Genomic DNA, 12,865 nt, shown 5'->3' with positions numbered 1-12,865 from the left:
GAAAAAGTGCTTATATCTGTTTTGAACGACCACACTCAAAGGTAGGGTGAAAAACCGGCTGTTATAGAGAGAGCCCAGATAGCATATGGAAGTGGGCCACTTCAGGCAGTGATGCGGCACTGCTGGCCTTCTTCTGACCCGGTCAAAATGGATGTGAGTCTGAAATGGTCCATCTGGTTATCTGGTTTATTCTTGGTTGACATACGGCATTGCTATGGCTTGCTTGTGGCCCAGATCTGGGAAACAGGAGCAGACCGCCCAAGTGCCATCATTCCACACCGTATGTGGGCCTCATGAAAGTGTCAAAACTGTTGGGTGTGGGCTGGATCTGGGCCACAGCAATATTGATATCTGTGAGATGAGTTAATCATTTAAGTACAGGACTAATGGTGCACATTTTTAGACAGTCTGTCTCAAACCCTGCTTACTGTCTCACCACCGCACACCTGGCCAATCACTGCATGAGGAGTGTGTTGACTTCAGAAAGTTACAGAAATTGTTGGACACAGCCGTCTCAATTCCGAAATCAGAAAGGTGAGGGAGGAGGACATTTCCAAAGCTAATTGACCGTCTGACAAGAAGTTCTGATGAAGTATACTGGCACCTTTAGGCTGATTTCAAGTCAACAATTGTGCTGGATCAATAAACGCAATGAGGCTATTACGTTGGCACAGTGGGGGCAACAACAGCAGGATCATTGGGCACAAAGTTGATCCCAACTTTTACTGCAACTCAGTCCAGTGGCATCCGGCAAAGCACTGTGTTTACTAGTAAAAGTAAAAAATGTGCAAGCATACATTTCATGGTGAATACCTTGTAGCACAAGCTTCAAGACTGAGGAATTTTAAAGGCATCCAGACTCTAAGAAGGCATCCCTCCACCCCGGTGAAAGTTGTTCTGCACAAACACCAAAAATGTGTTTTCTCTTCCTGGTTGTGTCTCTTTTCCTCGCCTCATCCTGTAGACTTTATATTAAGAGGATGTTACTAATATAAACTAGGCTCTGGCTAGGTTTTTACAAATATTAAATCTTCATGGTTTAAGAAGTCATGATACGAAAGATAATCGACCCCAATCATTTACTGTTGAAAATGTCCTGTCAACAGGCGTCACGGTGGCCTAGGGGCTAAGATGCGTACCATGTAAACTGCAACATCTCAGGTTCACATCCGGCTAGGGACCTTTGCCCCCTCTCTCTCCTCACGTTCTCTGTGTGGCTCGCCACTCTGTATTGTCAATTAAAGTAAAAAAAATTCCCGAACTGAATGGGTGAGGTTGACTTGCCACACCATCTCCAGCTCTATTCATAGATCTTCAGTTTTGGTGACTGTAAGCCTCCAATCTGGACTTCCTGATCCGTATTTCCCCTTCTTACCTGTACCTGTAGAAAAGCCCCACCATGCAACCCTGTGTGTTCATAACACAGAGCTAGAGGGACAGTATTTAATGAAACACTTGCATGAGATAAAAAGTAGTGACTTCAAAGATCAGTTGCCCTTCACCGTAAAGCACACAGAAGCGCAAGGGGAAAGTAAAAAAGCCACTTTCATCCACAGCTAGTGGACATTTTTTTTTCCATCCACTCACAACTCCCAGGTGCCCCGTGTGCTCTCCCTTCCCTTTCTCTGGCCCAAATCAAAGGCTGATACTCTAAACGCGATGAATGACATTGATCTTAATCTGTGAGGAGTAAGGGTAATTTCGATGGGTGTGTGTGTATAAGTGGAACAGAGAGAAGGTCAGGGGGTCTGTGGAGAGGGGGAAGATGATCTCTGTACTCCAGCAGGGCACAAAGCGAGGGCGCGAGCTCCAGGAGCGCTCTCCCTTACAATGCGCCCTGAGGATCGTTAAGTGATTGTGTTACAGAGAACAGGTGAACTGCGTCTCTCCGCCTCGTCTTTTATATTTTCTTCTCTATTATGATTTACAGGGCTATTCTTCTCTCCTGCCACCCCACCATAACTTGTGCTGTTCTTTTGAAGGCGGCCTGCTCGCTGCTATTGTACCTGGTCAGCTTTGAAGTGCCTAAGTCTTAAATGATGATGAGACAAGGAGAGTGCTTTTCTTTAACAGCCAGGGTAAAGGAGGCTCTTGTTTCTGACAGGTGTCTTTTATAGAAGGGAGTGTGCTGCACTGGTGTTTTGTTGGGGATCGGATTCCACCCTTCCCCATCACCTGCTAATTGAATAACATTAGTTAGCCATCTGTGGAGATTTACTGGAACTGCCCTCAATGTATTGTTTAGATTACAGATTAGTCAAGAATATGTGAAAATGAGTCATGTAAATAAAGCCCATTGTTCTCAATATGGCAAAGACACTCATGTTTCCGGCTTGGTGATGACAAATTATTGTGCTATGATTTCATCATCATCTGGCGGCAGACGCTATATAGAAAATAAGTAGAGGCACATGTTTTTCACTGTTGTTTTTAAGGATTGGTTCACCTAAATTACTAGGAACATACTGTACAAGCTCACTTGCCTCTATTGGTATCTAGCCAGGCAGATATTTTTGCATTTATTGCCCCGGGTTTTAAGAAGGGGTCCGCTGATTCCACTCTCTCTCTCACAGTATGATTCCTGCATCTGCTGATTTCTGATCTGATATCAGCTCCCCCTTTTATTCACATTTTTATTCTGTATACCACACTGTGTGGAACTCATTGAGATTGGCTGAGGGCTAAGAAGTGAGTCAGCATCCGGTCATGACCCACTGAATGTAACTGATTCACTGAGTTTCATCATGAAAATGACAAACACCCAATATGCTTAATAAGGTTTGCATCCCTAGTTTTGATGTGTCAGTTTGAGATTTCTTACTGCATCCCAATACAGTGGAAGTGAATGTATTGTGTTGTTTCATTTGTTGTGTTCAACATCTACAAAAAGAGTGTCACCATTTGTCAGAATAACCCACAAACCTCACTGTCAAACATTTTAATTAAAAGTCATTTTTAGCTACTTTTTACTGAAGAAATTAGTTCTATGAAAGCTGTGACAGTGTGTAATTTGGGTGAATGTACCCTTTAAATATCTCTTGTGCCCTTGAGCAGGGCACTGTATCCCAAACTCCACCAGAGGCGTTTATATAGTAAACCGGCTGTTTCAGACTATTGAAGCTCCTCGTTTCCCACCACAACTACATTACAATTTGCTCACAGTGAATCGACCTAGTTAAATAAGGTAGTTCAAGGACAGTGTGTCAGTGAAAGCCCACTTCCACTCATGTACACTGAACACAGTGTGTAAAATCAGGATGATCAGCCAGAGCCCTGACAGACTCCATTCATGTGGAAACTAATCACATCAGCTGTTATCTCTTCATTAACTCCAGTCTAAACATTGCGTCCCTGTTTGGTGTGTGTGTGAAAGAGACACTGCAAAAATGCGAGGGCGCATGGAAATGCATGTAAAACAGTGCATGAAAGCATTTGTTTTTGTGTGTGTGAGTGTCAGTGTGTATGTGTGTGTATCTCAGCTTTGCATCACTGATTCCTATTACAACCCTGGTGTAGATCTACAGCCAGATAGCGGCAATGTGCAGGCCGCTGCGGGCCACGGCCATCTGGGCTTGGCCCGGGGCGGGTATTCTCTCGGGTGGGGGGTGTTGGGACAGTTGTGTGTGTGTGTGGGGGGGGTAGAGGTTGCAGGACAGTATTGCGAGATGGGGGTGTGTGATTATGAGGCAGGGTAGAATAAATACACCCCTCCTCCCCTCCATCCGTCCGCCTCAAGCTTGTGGTATGATGGAGAGAGGGGGGACTGAACACACAGCTGTCCTCAGCCATTATCAGTGATGGATGAAGCCACAGCAGAGCATCAATGGCATGCCCAGCGCTCACTCACTCGAATGTGTCAGTGTATTGGTGTGTGTGTGTGTGTCTTATTTAGCTAACTGTGTGTGCGCGAGAGAGACAGAGGAGCAAGGACAGAGAGAGAGAGAGAGAATGTGATGTTGTGCCAGGAATATCCCGATGACGCAAATTAATCGCTTTCAATGTTTTAGTCAACAGAATGAGAGGAACAAAAGAGGAAATATGCGCTCAATACGTTTCCTGTAGTAAATCTTCCTGTAATGTGGTTGGATTTTGAGTGGGCGGTGTCTTATCGGTGCAGCTGTTCCAACTGCCAGGCCTTTTTAGCTTCCTCTGACAGCTCTACCTGTAACATGGTGTGACAGTACAGCATATGTCCTTCAGTGGAGGGCAGTTTTAGCTGTAAGGCCCAGTCGCACCAGCATGTTAAGACACAACATTTTTGCATTGAATAAATTATGATCAATAGTGGATTTGCTATTAGGGGAAAACTAAACCAGCTCAAACTTTGCTTAACTTTGACATGCAAATTTGCAACGCAGACTGATAGCAAACCGTTTGACAGTGCTGAGGGAACAGAGAGCCAGAGAAACCAAATGGAGGACGCTTATTAGCTATGTTGCACTTTCATTTAACCTGCTGCTCTGGTCAAGTGTAAACTGCTCCACAAAATAGACTGTGTGAACTCTTTGTCCCAATATTGACCAAGCAAGCTCGCTAGCTCCCAGAGCTTTTTTACCCCCCCATTTCAATAACATTTTATTGAATGAAATGACAATTATGAGAACAAATGCACAGTACAGACAATAGAAAGACACTCTGAGAGAAATGGTGACTGACTAGCACTAGCATGTTCCTGGCTTGCTAGCATGTTAGCCATTAGCTACAGTACTTCAGCAAAACGATCCATTGAGTAGTCCTTACGTCACCAAGCCTCTAGCAATGCCTTTGTGTGTGACTGGGGCTTTACACTTGCTTGTATGTATCAATAAGCAGGTCATTTTCCTTGCCAAGAAACTTGGAAAAATCCTGACTTGAGACTTTTTCTGTTTTTGAATCGATGTCCTTCAAGGACGTATTGGAGGACAATGGAAAATGCTGTCAAGGCCTGAGAGATGGAGGCATAAAATAAGGAATTTGTTTGATGTGAAATCCCAGATGGAAGTTGAATGCTCCAGATAATTCAGACGTCTGATGATGACCAATGCACTGGTGGATTGTATCTGAAGTGTGTGTGTGTGTGTGTGTGTGTTTGTATGTGTATGTGGGTAGGTGGGGGGGGGGGTGTTTAAATCAAATCCAATGATGTTCTCCACTCCCAGTCCACCAATTAAAGTAATCAATGCCACGCCTGAGTTACCACAGCATCATGGTCTGTGAGCTGCTCCTCAGGCCTTCGTTCACATCAGCCTGTGGCTTGTGAATACTATTACCTTACCCTTACAAGCCATAAAGCCATTGTCCCTCCGAATCTAATTCTTCCATAATTAACCTTGTGTGTAATCCTGAGAGCTTGCTGATGGATGTCCAAAATGCTAACTCAATCCCCAGCCAAGGTTTCCCTGATTAGATTAGTGTGCACTGACTCATATTTGCACAATGCCGTTGTCTGACTCAACAGCTGTCAAACACAAGAGATGGGCATAAGCCACCAATTAAATATGCTAATATATTTTATCCTCTTAGATCGGCAAAGAAAGGGTGAAGGGGCTGGATTCGGGCGAGTCAGTCGTCCTAATTTGCCACATTTTCCTCAGTAATTGAAAGCTTCACTTCGTTGGGGGCAACCTCAGTTTGTCAGCACTCACTCTTCAGGAACAGTAACAACTGAAAGGAGAAAGGAAGTAGATGTGGAGTGAGCTGGTTTTAGCCAATCTAATAAGAGGCAGTGATTTGCATCTGTGTTTGGTCTGAGTGCAGAAACAGACTAGTGTTATTAAAATTGAGACTGGTGGTTGTGTCTCGAACTCACTGATCCATCAGAGACAAGTGACAGCCAGGCAGACAAGCCTGTAATGGAGTGGTCATGGACCAAAGACACCAGAGAATACACTCACACAAAGGCACGGAAAATACTGCGGTTAGTAGAGAAGATGACGTACAGAGGGATAAAAAAAAATCAAAGAAGCAACAATCACATGTTCCATGTGCTACTTAACGGTTATATTCACAGTAAATCATATACATGAACACTCTCTAAAAGAAACAGAACCATTAGTAGCAGTCGCTTTGTCTTACACACATCTATGATCTATTGTTTAAAATCCTTTTCACAGGTCTAGATATGCCACCTACTGACCTCCCCGTCTCTCCCTCTCCCAGTGGTGTGCAGATGAGTGCTGGTCCAACTGATAATGACGGGGGGATATTGAAAGACGAGCAACCCTGCCGTTTCCCTCTCTCTACGATTCATTAACCCAATTTCCACTGAGCTCTGTCCCACATGTGTCAGCGAGGTGCCTGCTGAGGATTCTGCCGCCCCGCCCGGCCCCATCCTCTGCCCCGTCGCACTCTAGCTTGCCATCAAACTGACAGATAACTGTCGAGGAGCGGGGTCACCCCCGAAGTGTCAATAATCTTTCTATGTGTGCTCTTAAGGCTTAAGATTGCCCACTCTGATCGATCCTCTGCTCTCCAAGGTTCAAGGATTTAAATTTAGTGTCTTGTAATGATCTAGAGTAGACAGTTCCTTCAGATTTACAGGGCAAAAAGCCTAGAGATAGTCAGATTTAGATCTTATCTTATCAGCTATGAGGTATTAGTAGGTAGGATAAATAAGGTGAAGTAAAGCCTAAGCTGATATCACTATAACGAGCTGATAAATGGCAGAAACATGCAACTGACATTAAAAGAAGTTTAAATGTTCAATTTTTTTGAATAATAAGTTATTGATAATGATTATTAAATGCTATTTGTCTGCAGGATAATACAAGGCTTTATCAGATGCTAAACAATTTGGATTAGCTTCTGATTTTATTGCATTTTCATTGATGTTTCATTCACAGTTATAATTTGGTTGCCGGATCAATACTCACATATGACACAATCATCTCTAGTAGATTTCATGGCTCATGGAAGAGAGAGAATGGAAGGAAACTCATAAGTTGTGGTATGAGTTGTAATTGTAGCTTAGTTCATTAATATTTGTATTAGTTGTCACGCTGTCTCACAGCAGCTTCGATTGTAATTCACCCAATCTGAGTGTTAAATTTCCTACATTTCAAGGAGAACTTGAGAGTAAAATAACAGCGTGTTTCTTATTTGGGGTGTGGAAGCAGCTTGCTGAACATGCAAAATGTGCCCAACCGCTTCCACTACCTCAGTACATCCTGCTCTCTCCCCCCATATCCAGGCCTTGTGCAAACCCCCCAGGGCATGCACAGAGGGATTTGCAGTGTACACAGTCATCACTGGGGCTTCAGCGGTGCCTGAGAGGGTCAGTGGATGAATGAATGAATGCACTGACTGGGCTGTTGGGGTTGACCAAGATATTATTCACTTTTAAAACCCTATCTATTGTTTTGTTTTTTTTTTTTTTGAAAACGTCCTCCTCTAGTCTTAACACTGTGACACAGTAGTCAATGAAAAGGTACATGAGCTACTAACTTTTGTCTGTTGCCATCATAAATTGAACAACTCCCGAAAACAAAAGAAACCTGTAGTTATTGAATAACTTTTATTTTTTTATTTTCTTGAAAGTTTCATATTATGTGAACTGGTGTAATACTGTATGTTACGTACATTCTGACTTAAAAGATTAATATTATCCATTCTGTGAAGTATCCCAAACCACAATCTGTTTAATGGGCTTACCCCGATCTGCCTTTTGTCCACTTTTTCCCACCGGTCACTGTCAACCCTCCTAGCAGGCATAAAGGTCAAGGGTCAGACCCGTCCACGCTCACCAATGATCAAACACAGCACTGATTCAGCCCCCAGTTGACACCAAATGACCATTAAATCAGCCGTTACATCACAAGGGAGCATGGAAATCATCAAGAACCTTCAGATACACACACAAATACACATTCTCCGCTTTTTTTTTCTTCCTTTCTAATCTTCAAGGCGACATACTGGCTGATAAAAGTAGAAAGGACTCTTGTAGTAGAGTTTTGAAAAATGTAGTGGCCGAACGTGGCCCCATTCAAACACAAACTCATTGATTGGTAGCATAAACCACCAGGAAGTCTAGTAGGTCTATTTAGGCCTGAGGTGACATGGTACTCCACAATTAGCCCTCAATCAATATGTCTCTCATTGAGTTTTACATCAGTGCAGGACAGTTTACCAGCCGTGCTGAAGGTTAATGCAGAGGATGGTTTAGTTTAGTCTAATTTAGTTTACAGGCAGACGGTGTTTATTGGACCAGAAAACCATTTGTTATCTGTTTCCTCTGGAGGAGCGGTCATGAATCAATCTCAATGCATATGTACAAACACAGAAGCGCCCCAGTGATTACTCCAAATAAACACACACACAATGGTATAAGTACACACATACACGCGCTCATACGCATAAACACACATACACGGGAGAGGGGAAGAAAGAGAGGACTCGCATACACACAAACTGGCACAAACACACTCTTGTACACAGACACACACTTGCCTGAAAAGACCAGTTTGAGTTGTGCTTCTACGCGAGGCCACTTCATTAATAAGCTCCTGCTGAAAGTGTGAATCCCGATATTTACAGTTGGCCAGCTTGTTTAAACTGACCACAATTCATGCTTTATCTTGTAGTCCAAGCATATTCAACAAGGAGTTTGTGTAGCGGTGATGCAATGCTGATGGTGGTACTCAACACAGTTAGTAACGTGCGGCTGGAAGGTCACATGGTCCACACTGATGACTAAGTACTTTTTCCATCCTTGTCAAAATAAATGTGATGACTTGGGTTTGAATCCAGTCTGAGGAAATGTTTGTGTCCAGAGATCGTGCACCAAGTTGTAGTGACGCCCATACCTTAAATGGTGTGTTCACTGAAATCACAACAAAAAGCTTATGTTTTATTTGTTTTGAGATCTCTAGGATTTCCGTCTCCACCCCAGTAAAGTTAAAGAGAATTGAACTTGATTGTGGTGCTCATACCATTTAAAAAATACAATAAAAAAATTTACAACAATGTTTCCTACGCTTCCAGAAACCATGTTGTGGTTAGAGATCGCTGTGAACAATTCCTCTGCCAAAGAAATAGTCCCTAGGACAACTGTTGACAGCACGCTCTGAGAAATATCCGGAGTAACAACATGGTTTATTTGACATTGTTTGTGGGAAAACACATTGCTGTTGAATTCTGTGAGCACTACAAACAAAAATCTATTTACCTCAATTGTTGTTGAGTGGAGAAAAAAAATGGATGAAAATAAAGTGAAAGTGAATGAAATTGTGTGTGTGGTGCAGAAAAATTAAATTTAAAAAACTCAGGGGCAATGTGCTTTTCCAGAAACATTGAATAACCCCCAAAAAATGCTGTCAACAGTTTTCAATGGAACTATTTGTTTGGTAAAAAGTAGCGCCAAAGAAAACTTTTCACCATGAGGTGTGTGCATTATCCAGAGTAACCAGAACAAGGTTTCTGGTATGTCAAGGTGCTGTCAATTCTTTAAAATCCTGTGTGCTGGACAAACAATAGTCTATTCACCTCCATTGTTTTTGGATGCCTGAAGAAATCTCAGAGGCAGATATCTCAAATAAACAGAACATAAAACCAAAACAGTGTGGCTAGATACCACAAGAGATTGATGAGAAAATATCCTTCCATCCATCCATTCTCCCAAAGTAATAACTATATGTTGTGGTTTGCGCAATTTGTATCATGGCGTCTGTCTATTCTATTTTCTGTGAAGCACTTTGTAACTACTGTTATGAAAAGTTCTATATAAATTACTCACTGACAGCTGAGTGTCTCTAAACTTAGGGCGTGTAACGTAGTGATTGAGATGACTGTTGATACTCAAACATTAAACCCCTAAAAGCTAATAGACATACTTTTACGCTTTCGGCAGTGCTGCCAGCTGACAGCAAGTTCAGGCTGGTTTAGGACATGCTTGTGCCTTGGACTGTTAGATGTCATGTTGTGTAGGAGCTCAGGCGCTGACAGACACGTTGCGAGGACACTTGGCACAGTGCTCTCGTTGCTAGAAACTTGCCTCGAGACAATGACTTCAAAGAAACATGTAAGTTACATAAGAGGACAGAACTTCCAGTGATTGACGCCCTGCTCAACAATGGCAGCCAAGATCAATATGGACTGAGGATGTGCTAGAGGAAAGGATGAATGAAGGGATGTCAGCACAGATATATTAATGGATGCATATGCATTTCATGACAACTAAAAGGTATAGCGGGTGAATTTGTTTTGTTTTCATTCAATTAGTGCTTCACAGAGGCTTTCTTATTCTTTCTTCCCCCTTGTTGCTATTCTCTCTCCTCCCAGCCCCTATCTTATTCATTGCCTTTCTCTTGCTTTTTATCTCTACATCTTTCTTTTTCTCTTTTTTTCCCCCTCTCTCCCTCACTTTTGCTTTCTTTTTGTAGGTGCTGTATTGCGCAGCCAAGGCCGTTTCTTCCTCAGAACACGCTCTTGAAAGGCTATTCATGGATTCTTCAATGAAACCCTATTACATTTGTGTGTGTGTGTGTGTGTGTGTGTGTGTGTGTGTGTGTGTGATAGAGAGAGAGAGAGAGAGAGAGAGAGAGAGAGAGAGAGAGAGAGAGAGGGAAAGAGAGACGAAGAAAGAAAAATAAAGAGAGGGGAAGGTATTCCGGGGGCCGTGCTACAGTACCATCTGTATGCAAATCTCCTCAGACTTTGGTAAACTTTGATCAAACACTCAGGCCTCCTTTTCTCTCCCTTCCCTCCCTCTCGTCCCTCCCTCCCTCTCGCCCTCTCTTGCCTCCCTGTCCACTATGTGCTCTGCAATTACTGTAGCTCCATAGCTCTTTGTCAGGGCTGCATATTACTCAGTTAGGGCAACGGGTTCCCTCGAGGAACTGCCCTTCATCCCCCACCACACACATCCATGTTTTAATACCCGCTGATACCCTCCCACGGACAGCTCCTCTACCTTCCACAACCCTCACACGCACACACACACTCACTATTACTTAGCACCTGCGACAGCACTGGACCCTACAACAGATGGTGACACCCCCCTCGCACACAAACACACACACACACACACACACACTCCCCTCACAGATAGCAGGGCTCTTGGCAAACAGAGCTCAGTGTGGCGCATGGGTGACGGGCATGCCTTTGTGCAGAGGTTGGGCACATTGCAGGCGCACACACACACACTTGTGTATCCACACACACACACACACAGCAGCCATTGTTTCCTCCATATGGGAAGGTTAACATGTTGAATACAGATCCGCTGTCCAACAGGACAATAGAAATGTTGTGGCAAGTGTTGTCAATTAATGGCAGCGGTAATGAAGATCTCAAAACAGATGACAGACACAAACACATGAGGAAAACCCACAAACATGCCACATTATCTCCTGTGTAGCTTTAATATACATCCGTCAGTGGGGTGTAAGCCCATTAGAGTCGTGTTGTGTATGTGTCTGGGCAGTTCCAGCCAGGCAGTCAGTGGGCAGAAGGATAATGGGTATTAATCAGGGAAAAGCCACGGCCATATGTCTGTTTAACGTAGGAGATGGCTACTCCCTGAATGTCAGCTCCCCTAAAACAATTAGCCTCATCTCAGAGAGTAGATAACCTAACTGTGGGTGAAGTGTGTGAGCATATGAGTGTGTGTTGTGTGTGTGTGTGTGTGTGGGCGTATCTGAGAGGTGTACGATTTTATGTTTGTTAAACACGGAGTGGGCAGGAAATGTGGCAGTGGACACTCTTGAAATGTATGTGTGTGCAATTTCTCATTAAATGTCACAGTTAATCTCGACATTTTAAGAAAACTGTGTTGGGTGTTTTTTTTTTAAATTTTTATTTTGTCCCTCATTTTTTCTGGGGGATGTTATTGTCCATGAATTTGTTTTCATCCTATAACCAAGTAGGATAAGCCATTAGGCAGATGGTAAGGGGAAGTCCCACGAGAGGACACGCACGCACATGCGAGCGCATCGCAAAGACACCAGACTCCTGTCACATACACACACGCACACACATGCACTGTAAGTGCGCACAAAGACACCAGACCCACCAGACCCCTGTTATGTAATCCACCAGCTCCACTCCCCCACCGAGAGGCTCAGTCTTGGGCTGTCTCAACTCCAAAACAAAGTCATCAGTCTTCATATAGCCCTGTCTCTTACATAGTGCTCATACTTCTGCATCATTTGGATGCTGCTCCTATGGATGAATGGGGTCTTAAATAGTTCAATGTGAAGAGTATGGCACTGAATGTGTAAGGATTGGAGTATGATTCATCCTGTGGTTCTGTAATATATTGTTTTTGCAGAAGAAGAGAACCTCTCTCATACCGTGCTATGCAGTCATTGCTTTCTTAGGTAAAAAGGATTAATCAAAGTCATCAACAATGTGTGTTTTTATGTCCTGTTAATTCCCTTCTCTGCAAGTCTCTTTCTCTTTCCCTCTGTGAACACACTGTCGTGCTGAATGGCTACTCAGACCGTGGCAACAGATTTCTCTTTCAGCCATCTCCAGAGAGCGCCTGGCCAGACTCCTGAGTGGCACATATTTGGGTCAAGGCCCGGCGCTGGAGCCACAGAGGGAAGGAGGAGAGAGGGGAGGAGAGAGAGGAGGAGGAGTAGGAGGAGGAGGAGGAGGAGGTGAGGGGCAGGAGGAGGAGGCCAGAGCCATGTGGCTGATGTTGGTAAACAGTATCCAGCCTTGTCCTGGCATCATGGCAGGCAGCGCACAACGCCGGAGATATCAGGCGCCCGGGCCACACACAGACCGGGACAAAAGGTAGACACACATATAGACATTTGTATTCATACACACACACACACACACACACACACATGCGGGCAGAAATACACAGACTAACAGACAAATAAAAGACTCACTCTCTGTGTCTGCCACTCAGCAGCTGCTCCAGTTTCCATGGTAACAGCCT

The sequence above is a fragment of the Thunnus albacares genome, chromosome 16, assembly GCF_914725855.1.
Source record: "Thunnus albacares chromosome 16, fThuAlb1.1, whole genome shotgun sequence".
NCBI lineage: Eukaryota > Metazoa > Chordata > Actinopteri > Scombriformes > Scombridae > Thunnus > Thunnus albacares.
This window is presented reverse-complemented; position numbering follows the sequence as displayed.